Raw genomic sequence first — 16,149 nt, forward strand, 5'->3', positions numbered from 1 at the left:
TATGGATTGGAATCTAATAACTGCCCTTCTTTTGAATTTAAAATTATCCCAACCACCCTATCACCAAATGTATATAAGTAGGGGATTTTATGCTAATTTTTATATGTCATATGTTAAATGTTTTTGGATATAGATGTTAGCATTAAATATCATGATATAATGTCTCTTTTTTTCATAAGCATTATGCATTATAATAACAATCTTATGTGCATTAAAGAACTGAGGGAATGATTCTTCGGTAAGAAAAGGTGACCCCCAAAGACAAGATAATCGAGATGATCCTTCGGTAAGGGAATGTGATCGAATCGAGATGATCCTTCGATAAGGAAGGTGATCGGAAAACCTTTGGGATAAGAACCTTCGGTAAGGGAAGGGGACTATCCCATCAATTTTATATAATAATATATGTTTGTTGATATGACTCCCTTCTTGTGTATGTCTAAATAACCTTGATTATAAATTGAACTGAGGGAATGATCCTTCGGTAAGAGAAGGTGACCCCCAAAGACAAGATATCGATATGATCCTTCGGTAAGGGAAGGTGATCGATCGAGATGATCCTTCGGTAAGAGAAGGTGATCGCCAAAATGTTTGGGATAAGAACCTTCGATAAGGGAAGGGCACTCCCACTTTTTATACCGGTTTGAGCTCAATACCTTCCATAAAAGTTATAAGTTAAGAAAGGAGAAAATATAAGGAAAAGTTTGATTTTTAATTATGTTTTTCTAAGGTTTATGTATGGATATGTTGATGTTACATAAGATATTATCTTTCTATTTTTCCTATATGCTTTCCCTCTTGCCTATATGCTTTACAAGAAATGTTCATATTACATGCCATGTCGTATGACATTTTTTTCAAAATTCCGTGTGTGGGTTGGGGATAGATATGAAAGTGTCACATAGCACTCCTACTGAAACTTTACGTTCTCATCCCTTCTTTTTCCCAAACTATCTCCAGAGGAACATGGCACAGCGGATGGAGACGATGCAGTACCTCCCGAGGGTAACTTCTGAATATGACCCCTCAAAGCACGCGTGGGTTGTTACGACCACTGCTACCGTGCTTCAAACTATCTACTTAGGTCGGAATTTCGTAAAAAGAGACCCCCAGCTGCCCGTCGTGACCCTCCTAGATACGAACGCTTCAGCACTCAAGAAACGGTCACCCGAGGTGATATGTCTCGACTCAGACTCCGAGGCAGAGGAAGAAGAATTCAACAGCCCCAACCAGGAGGAGGATCCAATTGAGGAAGATCCAGAGGAAGAGTTAACCTCTTGCGGAAGTCCAAAGGTGGGGTACGTGCCATATTCCCTCGCTTCGGCACCTCGTCGGACCTTAGTTCACTCCACACAACGGGTTTGGATCTTCGTTGCACGGAAAAGTGTTGGAGGAAGACTACTAGTACCTCGTTTTGTGAACCACTGAAGAGTCCGGACTAAGGATAGGACATGATGTATAGTTGGGAGTTTTCTTCGATGAAACATTTTAGGATGAATTGGTTTTCTTTTTACCTTTAGGCACTTTCTTATTTTAGAACCATATTATGGAAATTTGGTTGTTATTCTATTTGCTCGAACCTCTTTAAGTGTTTTCAATTCAGTCATTTCAGTGCTATTTAAACTTCACGCGTATTTTCCTTCTTCCTTGCATAGCACTTGAGTTCATTAGTTTTCTAATCAAGTGTAACACCCTATTTAAAGGCCTTTAAGAATGGAATTTTACTTAGGGTATTACATTATCACAATTCAAACTAATAAATTCTAATTCTATCACCACAATCACCATCACTACCACACATACAATCAACAATTAACAATGAGATAAAGACAAAAAAAAAGAGATGGAAGAAATACAGTGATCAAAATCAAGCAATAGAATAAAAGAATGACGAAAGTTTTTTAGAAAGAGAAAGAGAATGTGCGCTAGAAAAGATAGAAAGAGAAACGATGATAAAAGTAAAATATAATTGTGGTACAATGAGAAGATAATAGAATTTGTAGAGACAAAGAGAAAAAGAGAAGGAGAGAATACATTAGAAAAAAAGGAGGAAAAGAGAAAGAGGCAACAATAAAATAGAAAAGTGTAGTTTTGATAACAATATTGACAGTGGTGACCGTGGTTGAGGGTTGGATACAGTGAAAGTATAGTGAGATGGTGTGGTGTGGTAGTCTCTAATGGGTTAAATGATGAAGAAGAAGATAATGATGATGAATATAAAAAGAATAAAATTGATAAAAGAATTTTGACTTTACTTTGACCTTTAAAAAAGTAATAGTAAACATAAAATTAAAATTTATTGTTAACACTAAAAATATCATTAAATTAAATTAAAATTTGAGAATATTTTTAAAATTTTTTAAAATTTTTAAAGAAAAAAAATATATTTTATTTTTATATATAAAAAATATTTGCAAAATTAATCATTATGTATTTATATAATTTTATATATGTTTTATATATATTTTATATTTTAATATATATGAATAAAAAAAATTAATAATTGAGTTTTTATGTACATATAAAATAAGTTGTGATTCATCTTTTTTGCATACTAAACACATTTTTGTTTGTTGAAAACCCGCAAAATGCATTATCAGCGTCTCGTATTATTTACTATACCAGAAAAAAGTCTCGTATTATTGGTAGGATTTATTTATCTCGTGTTCTTAAGACATATATTAAGTTTATAAATTAAATTTTTTATTAAAAATATAAAAATTTAAGTTTTTAATATATTTATTTTGTATATATTAAATAAAAATATTTAAAATTTTTTTAAATAATAAACTTATCAGAATCTTTATTTATAGTATGTTTATCATGAATTAACTTTTTAGTTGAATTAGTGTATGTTTTCGTACATTATACGAAATAATTAATAAAAATACAAAAAAATTTTATTAAAAGAGATTAAATAAAAAATATATATAATAATTATTACTATAAATATTTTATAAAGTTATAATTAAAATTAAAATTTAATTATTTTTAATGTTAAAAAATAAAAAATAATTATTATTTGTCTTAACTGATTTAGATTGATTGAGTGGTCATCTCACTCGTCTATCTAAGTAAGTATTAGAGTTTCGAATTCTGTCTTGTGTATGTAACAACTCATTGGCTAGTGACAGATTCTTAATAAATAGAGCTTTAAATCTGTGGAGGATTAATTCTCGACCTGCCGAGTTGAAAAATACAGTGAAGAAAGAAAATAGTATTTGTCTTGAAAGTAGAACAATTCTAATTGATGTTAGCAATATTTATGAAAATTTTCTTTTGTTGAAATTTAACTATGACAGTTTTATTTATTGGTATTATATTCATTTAGGAGGTCAAATAATATGATCAACGTTATTACCAGTTAAAATTTTATTTTTTATGGCATGATTTTTAAGTTTCTAAATTTATAAACTTATGTCATTACAAAAGCTATTAGATTGATTAATATTTTTTTGTAATATTACTAAAATACCGTAGTTGAGTATATTAATTTGTGTAAAAAAAAAACTATAATAACTTTTGTTATTCAATATATAATTTATTCTATTGAAAAATGAATTATTATTCCTAAATTGGAATATATTCTTTTGTCTATTTTTATAATATTTTATTTGATAATAATTACCATTAAAAAATAAATGACTACACTATTTTATAATATGATGAACAAAATAATTTTTTATTTATTAATTCTGATTAGTGAAAAAAATTCAAAATACTTACACAAATTTAAATTTAAATTTGAATTCAGAATTGATTAACAACTCACTTTTTTTAAAATTTTAATAACAAAAACAAAATTAATTAGCTACAAAATATTCAGTATTTAATAATTTCAATCATTTAAATTTTAATTACCAAAAATTGAGTTAGAAATTAATTATAACTTAATAATCGATAAGACACACACACACATTAGTACACAAACAATAATTTTTAATATATCATTTAATTTTTTTAACAGAGCTAATATATAATTTATTGAGTATTGATTTATTGTCTAAATTTTTTTTTATAAATTTTATAATATGTAAAAATAGTGATCTTATTTTTATTATTATTTAAAAATTATTCATAATTTTTTATTATATAATTAACTTAATTAATAATCTTTATTATTGTTTTTTGTAGTATATTTTTTTAATACTAATAAATATGTAAGTATTTGTACTATTATATTTATTGTTTTATATAATGGCTTAAGTTTCTTATTTTGTACGTTAAATAATATAAATTATATTTTATATATTAAATTTATCAATTTATCCATATTAAGTAGAGAAAAATTATGCAATAGATCGTAAGTTATAAAGATTAGTTAATTTATATATAAATTATCTTTAGACAAATAAAGAAATAATTTATCACATATAATAATCCTTGATATATGTAATGTCATGTATATATTAGGATGATCTATTTTAATTATGTGAGTGATTATTATTCACTTTTTCAATAAGATAGTAAATAATATTTAAAATTAAAAAAAAGATAACTAAAATTTTTTTAGTTTGATTATAAAATCTATTGTAAGTATACCTAACTTTTATATATACTAAATATAGTCATATTTAATAGTATAGTATTTATTATAGTAACGACTCAAAATATTAAGTCAAGTGAGTAAGATCAACTTAGGTCTATTGTTAGGATCCTAAATCCGAATTAGGTTCATTGTCTTAAAACCCGATGCAGATAAAGTTCACGTGTCCTATCTCAAATCGGCTCAAATTGAATTTTTGTTGTTAGTTAGATATAGTAATAGATACTCGTGTGGGTATGGCGGTGGACCCCTTTTCCCGTTCTTCGCTCCCGTTTAAAAAAAATATCCTTCGTTCATTCTCCATCTTCGTCGCAAGTCCCCCTATTTAATTATCCCCTTAGCGAATGCAGATATCCACGATTATTTATGGATATTCTTTAAAATTTTTTGAAAAAATAACAAAAAATTATAATATAATAATAATAAAATAATCAATTCAATATAATTTAACACAACTCATAATATATTCATTATAAAAAATAACATTTAAAAAAATATAAAAACATCTTCCAACATAATAACATAATATAATATTTTAGAGAGAGATTGAACGACATAATAACGAACTTAAGAGGCAGAAAAAGTGAGTTAGAGGAAGAGTAGATACACAACCAAGGCTAAGGATGAGTCTAGAAAGAACAAAAAGAGTTTAAATTGGAGATAGAAATTAGGATTACCAAATTTAAGAATATATATATATATATATATATATATATATATATATATATATATATATAAAGAATAAATCAGTAATTTACATTCACGTGGATTTAACGGGTCCCTTGAAGAAGGTATCTATGTCCTCATCCGAGTTTATTTCACGTGGACAGGTCTTCACCTGTAAAAATTTTACTGATCTCTATTTAGTTCCAGATTGGTTAGTCTTTTTTATCATTCTAATTGCTAGTATTTGTTGGTTCGTGACGTAAAACTACTCTAGCCACTTAGTAAATTCCTAGATAACTAAAGTTCAAGTTATATCATTCTCATAAAATAATAACACCCTTAAAAACTATTAATCAAAATAAATAAATTACAAAAAAGTATAACGGAAGTACAAAAAAAAAGAGAAAAAAAAGTATAAAATACATTCTAATTATATATATATATATATAAATAAAATAATAGGTAAAAAATTCAAATTAAATTCATTTATTTCATTTTCTTATTCATTATTTATTAAACAAAAATTTAATATTTATTTTGGTCAAATCAAATAATTGGTATAATTAATTATTTATACTTAATGTTATTTATTTAGTAGTATAACTCAAACATATTGAAATATCAAAAATAAAACTAAAATTAAATATTAAGGATAAAATTAAAAAATTTATGTTTATTATTTTATAATTTTTTAAATAAAAATAGGAAATAATATATTTATAAATAAATAAAAATTATTTTTAAAAATTGAATATCTAGATAAAACAAAAATAAATTATAACTTGTAAAAATAATTTATAAAAATTTATTACACAAATATTAAAATGTATGAACCGTTGTGATGTCACTAACACAAATACAAATCATAAAATATAAATAAATGTATAAAAATAGAAATAAAATCTTTAAACTCAATCAATGTAACAATAAATAAAAATTGTGTTATTTAACTACTAAATGCAGCAGTAAATACTGCACAAAATAAAATCATATTTTTATAAATATATTTACAGATAACTAAAAAAGAAACAAACACACTAAACAATATAGAACATCAATAGTAAAATATAACCTAAAAAAGTCACTTAAATTAAAAAAAAATATGCATGTGATGAATTATAATAAATTTATATATGAGGAGTAAAAATAAAATAAAAATAAAAAATAAAATAAAGAGAAAAATTAAGAGAAGTAAAAGAAGGTAAAACAAATAATGTGTGAAATAAATAAAAAATATATTGTAATAGAAGATTAATATAATCAATGAATATAAAGAAAAAAAAATTAAAATACGATCTCATTAAACAAATTTCAAAAAGAAATTTTGAAGAAAAACTTATTAATCAACTTTTATAAAAATATTATAACAAATTTAAAATGTCTTTAAAAAATAATTATATTAATCAAATTAAAATACATAAAAAAATAATTAATATAAAACAAATTATAAAAATATTTAGCAAAATTAAGATAAAAAATAAAAAATAAAAAAATTATAAACATTACACCCGAAACACAAAATAAAAAAAGAAATAGAAAGCACATTCTAATTAAATATAATTAAAATATATTGTTGAATTATTAAATGAAAGAAATTGAATTGATGTCTAAAAATAATTAATAAAAATAATACATTCTGATGACTAAAAATAATAAATTAAACTAAAAAAATTTAAAAATATTATCTGAGAATATAAGAATCATAGAATATATAATATAGGAGTATATATACATTAATAACAAAATAAAATGGTAGCATATAAAATTGGACTCCTTCAATATTTTTAAATGAATTAAATGAATTCATTTAAAAATAATAAATATTCATTCACTACAATGATTAATACATATTTTATTTACTAGACCGTACTAATAAGAGAGCAATTAAAAAATATATGTGACAAATTTAAATAATTTATTTAAGTATCTATTAATTAATACAAAGTATAAACTCGTTACCTTTTCAATAATTAATACTCATTTTATTTAAGTATCAATTAATTAAAACTCATTATATATATATATATATATATATATATATATATATATAATAAGATAATAAATTAAATTAAATAAATTCATTTATTTCATTGTCTTATATATTATTTATTAAATCATTTAATATTTATGTGATTTAATGAATCAAACAAAATTTTAAATAATTTAATATCTATTCTAATTAAATTAAATATTTGATTAGTTATGATTGATGTAATTTAATGAATCAAATAAAATATTAAATGATGGAATATTATTTATTCTAATAAAATCAATTAAATATAATTAATTAGTTATAATTAATACAATTGAATGAATCAAACACATTCAATTAAAAAATAATTTAGCTAATTTATTTCTTAAGGACACATTTAAAAAAAATTATTTTTATAATATTTTTAGCCTATACTCTAAGGGCACAGTTAGCAGAACCCATCAAAAAATACTTAATTAGTTAATACAAATAATTTTTATACTTGCTTTGGTTCAATAAATTAAAAGAAATAAATATAAAAGAAAGAGATAAAGAAAAAGTGAACGAATAAAAATGTGTAGTTATCAAAAGACAATAATTTTTTTATTTTTTATTTATTAATTATTAACTTATTATAATTAATTTCACACCATTTATTATTATGTGTTATTTATCTTACAAATTAACAAAATCAATTAGTTTAATTATAGATAATTAATTATAATTGATGTAACTCATTTCACTATGCTTTCTAAAAAAAATAATTAAAAAATCACGTTTTAATTTTTTGCTAAAATAAAATAAAATAAAATACATAAATTGAATAGATATAAATCTGAAAATTATAAAATTTTATTAACAATTCAAATAAATTAGTACCATAAAATTGAATTCAACGTCTATTTAAAATAATTACTGGCCTTCTATTCTTCTAATTATTAATAATTTAAATAAAATAATACACTATAACTTATTTTTTTATTTATTTTAAGTAATTAATAATATTTTATTTTTTAATTATTTTCTTGTCTTATTTATCATTCATGCTTTCGATCAAATATATTAATAAACAAATAAACTAAATTAACTAACTCAATTATACTTGGACTATATTTCAATAATTCAACATAATCTTTTTAATTTGGGATTAACTACTAACCATAGAAAATAAAAAATTTAGAGTAATTTAGTATTATGAACATTAATTATGTATTGTGAAATAACCTAAAATCATAATGTAATTTATTTTTAAAAAAATTAATCAAGTATTATTGTTAATTATGAAATAACCTAAAATTATAATGCATTTTATTTTAAAGAAACAATCAACCATTAACATCAATAAATAAAAACTATCATCAAAATGCTTTGATTAAAAATACGAGAGGTTGATTACTATTCGTTATTAATAATATATCGATTATATCAAAAAGTAAAAATATAATTATCCGCATTTACATCATTAGAAGAATTGGCATCACAAGTAGAATTTTATAAAAAAAAAGGTAAAATTATATATATATATATATATATATATATATAGTGAATTTAAAAAATAAAGATTGTTAAGTAATTAAGATTTTTTTTGAAATAAATAGTAAAAAAAATAAATGTTATAAACTATATTCTTTCATAAGTAACCCTTTTCAGTTGTACGTTATGTTTGGCATGATTTATTTGTATATCATTTAAATTGGATGTTTTTATAACAATCATTTATTCTTAATAATTGTTAGAGTTTTTGATGCCTTACAATAATTATTTATAAAGAAGAAAATATATATTTTGAAAAAGTTATTAAATAAATTTATTCTTTTTGTCCTATTTTCACATTAAAAATTTTTTTTTCTATTCTTTTTAACTATTATCATGTTATTATAATTGTTAAATAATATTGAAAAAAAATCTTTAAAAATAGAAATAGCGATGACACTTCGAATAATTAATTCAATAGAATTAAACTTAAACGAATAAGATGATTTAATTAATTATACAGATAATAGTATATTTATAAATATTAATAAATATTAATAATAAAAATAGTCTCACTAATGTAAATGACCAATACAATAATTATATAAAAAAATAAATAATTACATAACTGTATAATTTTCAAGATCCTATATGATTGAATTTAATGGACAAATTCAAAAATATCTATACGATAATGTCTTAATATTTTAGCATACTGTAAATCATACTATAATTTTATATATCATATTATAACTTTAAGTCAACTCCTTAAATACATGAAGTATACATGATAAAAGAGAATATTACAAAACAAAATTATAGTAATTTAAAAATATCATAAAAAAGACACATCTCTTTTGTTAATCAAAAGTTAAAAGAAAAAAATATGCGTCTAATAATGAGCAATTAAAATAGACAAAAATATTTAAAAATATAAAAAAATAAAATGTATAAATAGTAATAAAAGAAATAAAAATTAAATAAATTATAAAAATTGTACCATAAACACAAAAAAAAGAAAAAAAGAGAAAAGAGAGAATGAGTAAAATATTAACCTTTTAGCTGAATTAAGCCTAAAATACTCACACAATGGCCAATGTTAATTCTTTTTGAAAAACTGTATTATTCTTTGAAAAATATTAGCTTCTAGAAGTAACAAATAAATTAACAGGTTTTAGACCTTTATTTTTCTAGAATCCTAATTAAAAGAAGTGGTTAAATTAAGGGTTAAGTATTTTTTCATTTTTAACGTTTGAGGTCAAAATTAAAATTGTCTCCGACCTTTTTTTTTATTAAAATCATCCTTAATGTTATAAAACATTATAAAATCGTCCTTTTTAATTTTTGGATTAAACTGCTTTGGTAAAAAAAATTAAAAAACCCCTCTTCCCTTCACCCTCATCCCACCCCACTCTTTTTTGACTTTTTGCCCTAACTCACCCACACGAAGATAACAAAAAATAGAGGGAGAATAGGAAATACGAGGGAGAGGAGAGAAAAGAAAGGGGGAGGGGGAAGGGGGACGACGACGCCGGTGTAGGTGGAGTCATCGTTGCCGCTGAGCTAGTCGAGAAGAAGAATGGTAGAGGAGAGAGAGGAGACCAAATTAGAGAGAGATTTCGAAGAGAAAGAGTTCGTAGATAAGGAAAGCTTGATGGCGTAGGTGCAATGCTAGCCTTTGTTCATGTAAAACCCGGTTAATTAACGGCTAATTAACCCATAAATGATAATTTATTCTCGAAAGCCTAAAATGTGATTTTTATGGCTAAATGTGATAGAGGAGACTGAGACGAGAATTTCGGTACCAATTTTATAGAATTCGGACCAAGATTGGACCGAACGGGCCAAACCGGGCCAACCGGACCCAAAGTGGGCCCTTGGCCCAACATAACTTAACCAAAACCCTAGTTTTCAGCACTCTCTCTCCTCACAACACTCAAAAACACGCTGAAAAGTAGAGGGATGGGGAAGAACACTCTCTCAAACCTCTATCTCTCACTTGATCTTCAAACCACCATAACTTTTGATCTAGAGCTCCGATCGCCGCTCCGTTTGCGGCCACGCGTTCACCGCGGAGAGCTCTACAAAACACATACAATTAATCTTGAGGTAAGCCACGTTTTGCTCTTCGAAATTTCAGCTTTGTTTTCGAGTTTTATGAGCAAAAATGTTGACATTTTGGGTTCTTTGATGTTATAGGACCCAACTCTCTTGAAGGAGAAGGTTAATCTTGTTTCCTTGGACCTTGGGTGTGGTAAGACTCTCAACCCTAGTGTGATTTTGTGATTTTATGATGTTTGGGTTTTGAGATGTTGTGTATGGGTATGATGGGTGTGGCTTAGGTTGTGTATGTGTGGATATTGGAGCTTGATTGGTGACTTTGAGAAGCTTGGGAAGGGTTTGGTGGTGAAAAATCTGTTCTTGGAGGCGTTGAGGCCTTGGGAGCTTGTGGATAAGTGGTTTGGAAGTGCTCCAGTGGAGCTTGGGAAAATCGGCTAAGGTATGGTTTCGGTTTCCCGTATCTAATATGTAATGTGGTAGGAAATACTTAGGCTAGAGGCCCTAAGATAGACATTGAATTGTTGATGTTGTTGAATGATTGAGATATATGATGTGGTCATATATGTGATGATGATTATTGATGCCTTGGTGGTATGATGTATGAGAAATATGCATGTTGTGATATATGCTTGATGATTGGTTATGGTTGAATTGTGGGTTGAACCATGTTGATGGTGAGTATGATGTTGATTGTGTACAATAATGATTTATTGGAATTGGTGTTGTTGAGAATTGGCATGAGGAATAGTATATGATATGTCAATGTGTTTGAGTTTGAGCCACTTGGGTGAAGTGGGGTAAAATGATGAGATAGTAATTTTGGTAATTTGTGGTAATGTGTCAATGCGTGAGTGAGGAGGCTTGATGTTGAATTTGATATATTTTAATTGATTTCAAAGAAAAGGGATGAAATTGGCATGTTTTGATTGACTTTGAAAAGAGTTGAAAATGGTTTGTTTTGAAAATGGCATATTGTGGTTTTGTATGAAAATATGGTTTTTGGGCATACTTTGATGGGACATAACTTGGACTACGGATCTTCGTTTTGTACCAAATCTGTTTAAAAATGAAATTGGATCCGGGATGTCCATGTCGTTCGAAGAACGGGTGAAAACGATTTAAAATGAGGAAGTTATGTCCGTTGGAAGATTGGGGTTTAAATCTGTGAATTCTGCAGCTTTTAACTTAGAAAAATTTTTAGCAGAATGACCCCTTGCGCGTGGGCGCACCTAGCGCGTACGCGCCGATCTTCCAAAAAGCGCCATCCACGCGTGCGCGTGATGTGCGCGGGCGCGCCGATTGTGCTGCACCCAATGCCCAACCATTTTCCAGAGAGTTATGCCAGAATTGTGCCAGTGTTGTGCCTGGGGCACGAGAACACCCGCGCGTACGCGTGGTTGACGCGTGCGCGTCGATTGGAAAATTTTGGAATCCACGCGTTAGCGTGCATGACGCTTGCGCGTCGATGAGTTTTTGAGGCCATCCACGCGTGCGCGTGGAGTGCGCGTACGCGCGGCCCTGTTTTCATCCCAAAGTTGATTTTTGAGTTTTAAAAGCCAAATCTCATACTTCTAAGCCTCCGATCTCACCATTTATGTCTTAAATCATTATGACGTGCCTAGCTATTAAAAATGGGCTAGTGAATGAGGTAACTTGCGAGTGAAGCAAGGGAAAGATGAATGATCAATGAGGATCAAGATGATTATGTGTGATGCGGAGGATGGTGGTGGAAGTGCTTGTTATGCCATGGGCCGAAAGGCTGTAATTGTTAATGAAATGGCTGGTTATGGATTTAACCGTGAGCTGGAATAGCTGTGTATGCTATGAATATTGGCTGGTTATGGATTTAACCGTGAGCCGGAATAGCTGTGTATGCTATGAATATTGGCTAGTTCTGGACTGAACCGTGAGCCGGATGGCTGATATGGATGTTGATCCATGGATGAGGATTCATGCATGTTTATGCTGAATTATTGATAATTGTGATTTGCACTTCCACTATCTGAGATACGAGTTTCCCTGGGTAGTAGCAGTGGCTAGCCACCACGTGCTCCAGGTTGAGACTTGATACTCTGGTGACCCTATGTCGTAAGTGTGGCCGGGCACTGTGAAAGACCCGGATGAGCTCGCCCCCGAAATATTCACCAGTGAGGGTGATGGATATGGATCATGTTTATGATCAAGTTTATAACGAGTATAACTCGAGTTGGGGATGCGCGACAGAGGGACAGTCCAATGGTTAGCGACCAGGACTTGTCGGGTTGGCTCTATAACCGACAAGATGATATCATCGGCCACTAGGGACAGGCATTCATCATATGCATTCTATGTGAATTGTTTGAGATTGCCTATTTGACTGCATATTACTTGCTAATTGTCTAAATGTCTTAACTGCTCCTATTTGTATATTCTTTGTCTAATATAACTGTGTTTGCTACATTATACTCCTGCTGGTGTTTGGGAGGTGAGAAGGAATTGGAAAGGGAAGTATTAGTTAGACTGAAGAATCTTTAGTCAGATGCCCTTATATGGTTTAGCTTGTTTATAAGCTTTGATATTATCTGGAGGAAGTTCTAGGATTGCCTTTGACTTTCCTCTATTATTATGTATTATATATGTGGAAGCTGTTACCATGCTGGGGACCTCTGGTTCTCACCCATGCGGATTTTGTGGTTTTCAGATGCAGGACGTGAGGTTTCCCGCTGAAGCATGCTGGAGACTTCTAGATTCGCGAAGATTCCTTGTTCTTGGGGACTCTGTTTAGTTTATATATTTTGCTTAGATACTTTTATCTCCATTAAATAATACAAACTGTGATGACTCCTCTTATGGGAGATTTTGGAGAATAGGTTTTATGTATTTGTGTCCCTTTGGGTTTCCTTTGGGGTTTTCCTTATTTTATCATATGTATATATTGTTATGCTCGGACCGGTTACCTTCGCAGCCGGATCTTGAGTCTTGATATTCCTGTTTTTGACACTCCTTTGTATATATATAATCTCACGTTGGTTATCCTTGTCCGTTGCGTTATCGATCGGAGTGTTGCGCTTTTGAGTTGCGATTTTTTTTTGTTTACCCCTTTTTCTACAAAGGCTCCTAGTTATAATCAATCATTCATACTACTATACGTACTAATTTTTATTTTAGAGGTCGTAATACCTTGCCATCTCTGAATTATGACTTAAGCATAAGACTCTGTATGGTAGGGTGTTACATTATGGTATCAGAGCAGTTCGTTCCTGTAGAGCCTGAGGGATGGACTGATTTTGCTTCTGTGCATTCTGTGTGTGTGTGTTATGTGCTATTAGTATATCTGCTTGATATAATTGGCATAAACGTTCATGAGCATGCATTTGGGACTTTGAAGCACTGGACTTCCGATATTGAGACTGATCAACTTAATATCGATTGTTGGGTGTGTATAGGAACCAGATGGCGCCTCGTGGACGCGGTAGAGGTAGTGTGAGAGGTCGTACGAATGCTCGTGTGCCGGAGAATAACTTGAATAACCCGGTAGACCTTATGGCGGCATTGGGGAACATGGCTGCGGCTATGTGGGCCACTGCAGAGGCTCTTGGACAACAGATGAGCAACCATGGCAACGACGGAAATGGAGCTCAGGGACCAATAGAGATCAGAACTTCCGTTGTGTTGGTGAACAAGTGTGGGGTTGCTGAAGAGTATGTGAAGAAGGCAGCTGCTGAGAGAGGGAGTCACAAGGGATCATTCCCACGGAACCGAGGGAAGAGCTTTGCACCTAGAGGTCCGTCTTTCAAGAGGGGAAGCTCTTTCAAGAGGCCCAACAACAACAACTCCCAAGGAAAGAAGTTTGGGAAGCAGCCTCAGAATGATCAAGCTTGCACTAGGTGTAGGAATCACCATCCGGGAGCACCATGCAAGGCTGGATGGGGTTTGTGCTACAATTGTGGAAAGGCGGGACATAAAGCCGCAAGTTGTCCGGAAAGGCAGAAACAAGGTGCTGGGAAGGCACAACAGACTGGTCGGGTGTTCACCACTTCAGCTGTAGGAGCTGAGGGATCCGAGACACTTATTCGAGGTAACTGTGAAATGGCTGGTCAGACTTTAAATGCTTTATTTGATTCGGGAGCATCACATTCATTCATTGCATTTGAGAAAGCCCATGAGTTAGGCTTGAAGATTGTAACCTTAGGTTATGATCTAAGAGTGTACAATGCTACCCATGAAGCCACGGTAACTAGGCTAGGATGCCCGGAAGTTTCCTTTAGGTTCAAGCTGCGTGATTTTGTTCATAATTTAGTCTGCTTGCCGATGATCGGTCTTGATCTTATCTTGAGATTGGATTGGTTATCTAAGAACCATGTTCTGCTTGATTGTTCTACAAAGTCGGTGTACTTTATGCCGGAAGATACAGAAGGGCCGGTCGTGGTGAATAATTATTACTTGAACTCGATGATGGTGAACTGTTCTGGAATCGAATGTCAGGGTATCATGTTGTTAACCGCGGGCGTTTCGGGAGATGATCAAAGGTTGGAACAGATTCCGGTTGTGTGTGAGTTTCCGGAAGTGTTTCCCGATGATATTGATGAGTTTCCACCTAACCGAGAGGTTGAGTTTGCTATTGAATTGGTGTCCGGGGCGGGACCAATCTCAAGTGCTCCTTATAGGATGTCACCGTTAGAGATGAACGAGCTAAAGTCTCAGTTAGAGGATTTGTTGGGAAAGAATTTTATACGGCCAAGTGTCTCTCCGTGGGGTGCTCCAGTGTTACTGGTAAAGAAGAAAGATGGGAGTATGCGGCTCTGTGTGGATTACAGGCAGCTGAACAAGGTTACAATAAAGAATAAGTACCCACTGCCAAGAATTGATGATCTCATGGATCAGCTACAAGGAGCTGGAGTTTTCTCCAAGATCGATTTGCGATCCGGTTATCACCAGATAAGGGTGAGGGGTGAGGATATCCCTAAGACCGCTTTCAGAACTCGTTATGGTCATTACGAGTACACTGTGATGTCCTTTGGGTTGACAAACGCTCCTGCGGTATTCATGGATTACATGAATAGAGTTTTCCGTCCGTTTCTGGATAAATTCGTTGTTGTCTTCATCGATGACATACTGATTTATTCCAAGACCGAGGAAGAGCATGCGGAACACTTGAGGACCGTGTTACAGATTCTAAAAGAGAAGAAACTCTATGCAAAACTGTCTAAGTGTGAGTTTTGGAAGAGTGAGGTGAAGTTTTTGGGTCACGTGGTGAGTAAGAAGGGAATAGCCGTAGACCCAACTAAGGTGGAGGCTGTGATGGATTGGAAACAACCAACCACCATAACAGAGATAAGGAGTTTTCTGGGTTTAGCTGGCTATTACCGAAGGTTTATCAAGGGCTTTTCACAGATAGCTTTGCCAATGACAAAGTTAACCCGCAAAGACACTCCGTTTGTTTGGACTCCTG

This window comes from Arachis stenosperma, chromosome 10 (assembly GCF_014773155.1).
Source record: "Arachis stenosperma cultivar V10309 chromosome 10, arast.V10309.gnm1.PFL2, whole genome shotgun sequence".
In the NCBI taxonomy this organism is placed as follows: domain Eukaryota; kingdom Viridiplantae; phylum Streptophyta; class Magnoliopsida; order Fabales; family Fabaceae; genus Arachis; species Arachis stenosperma.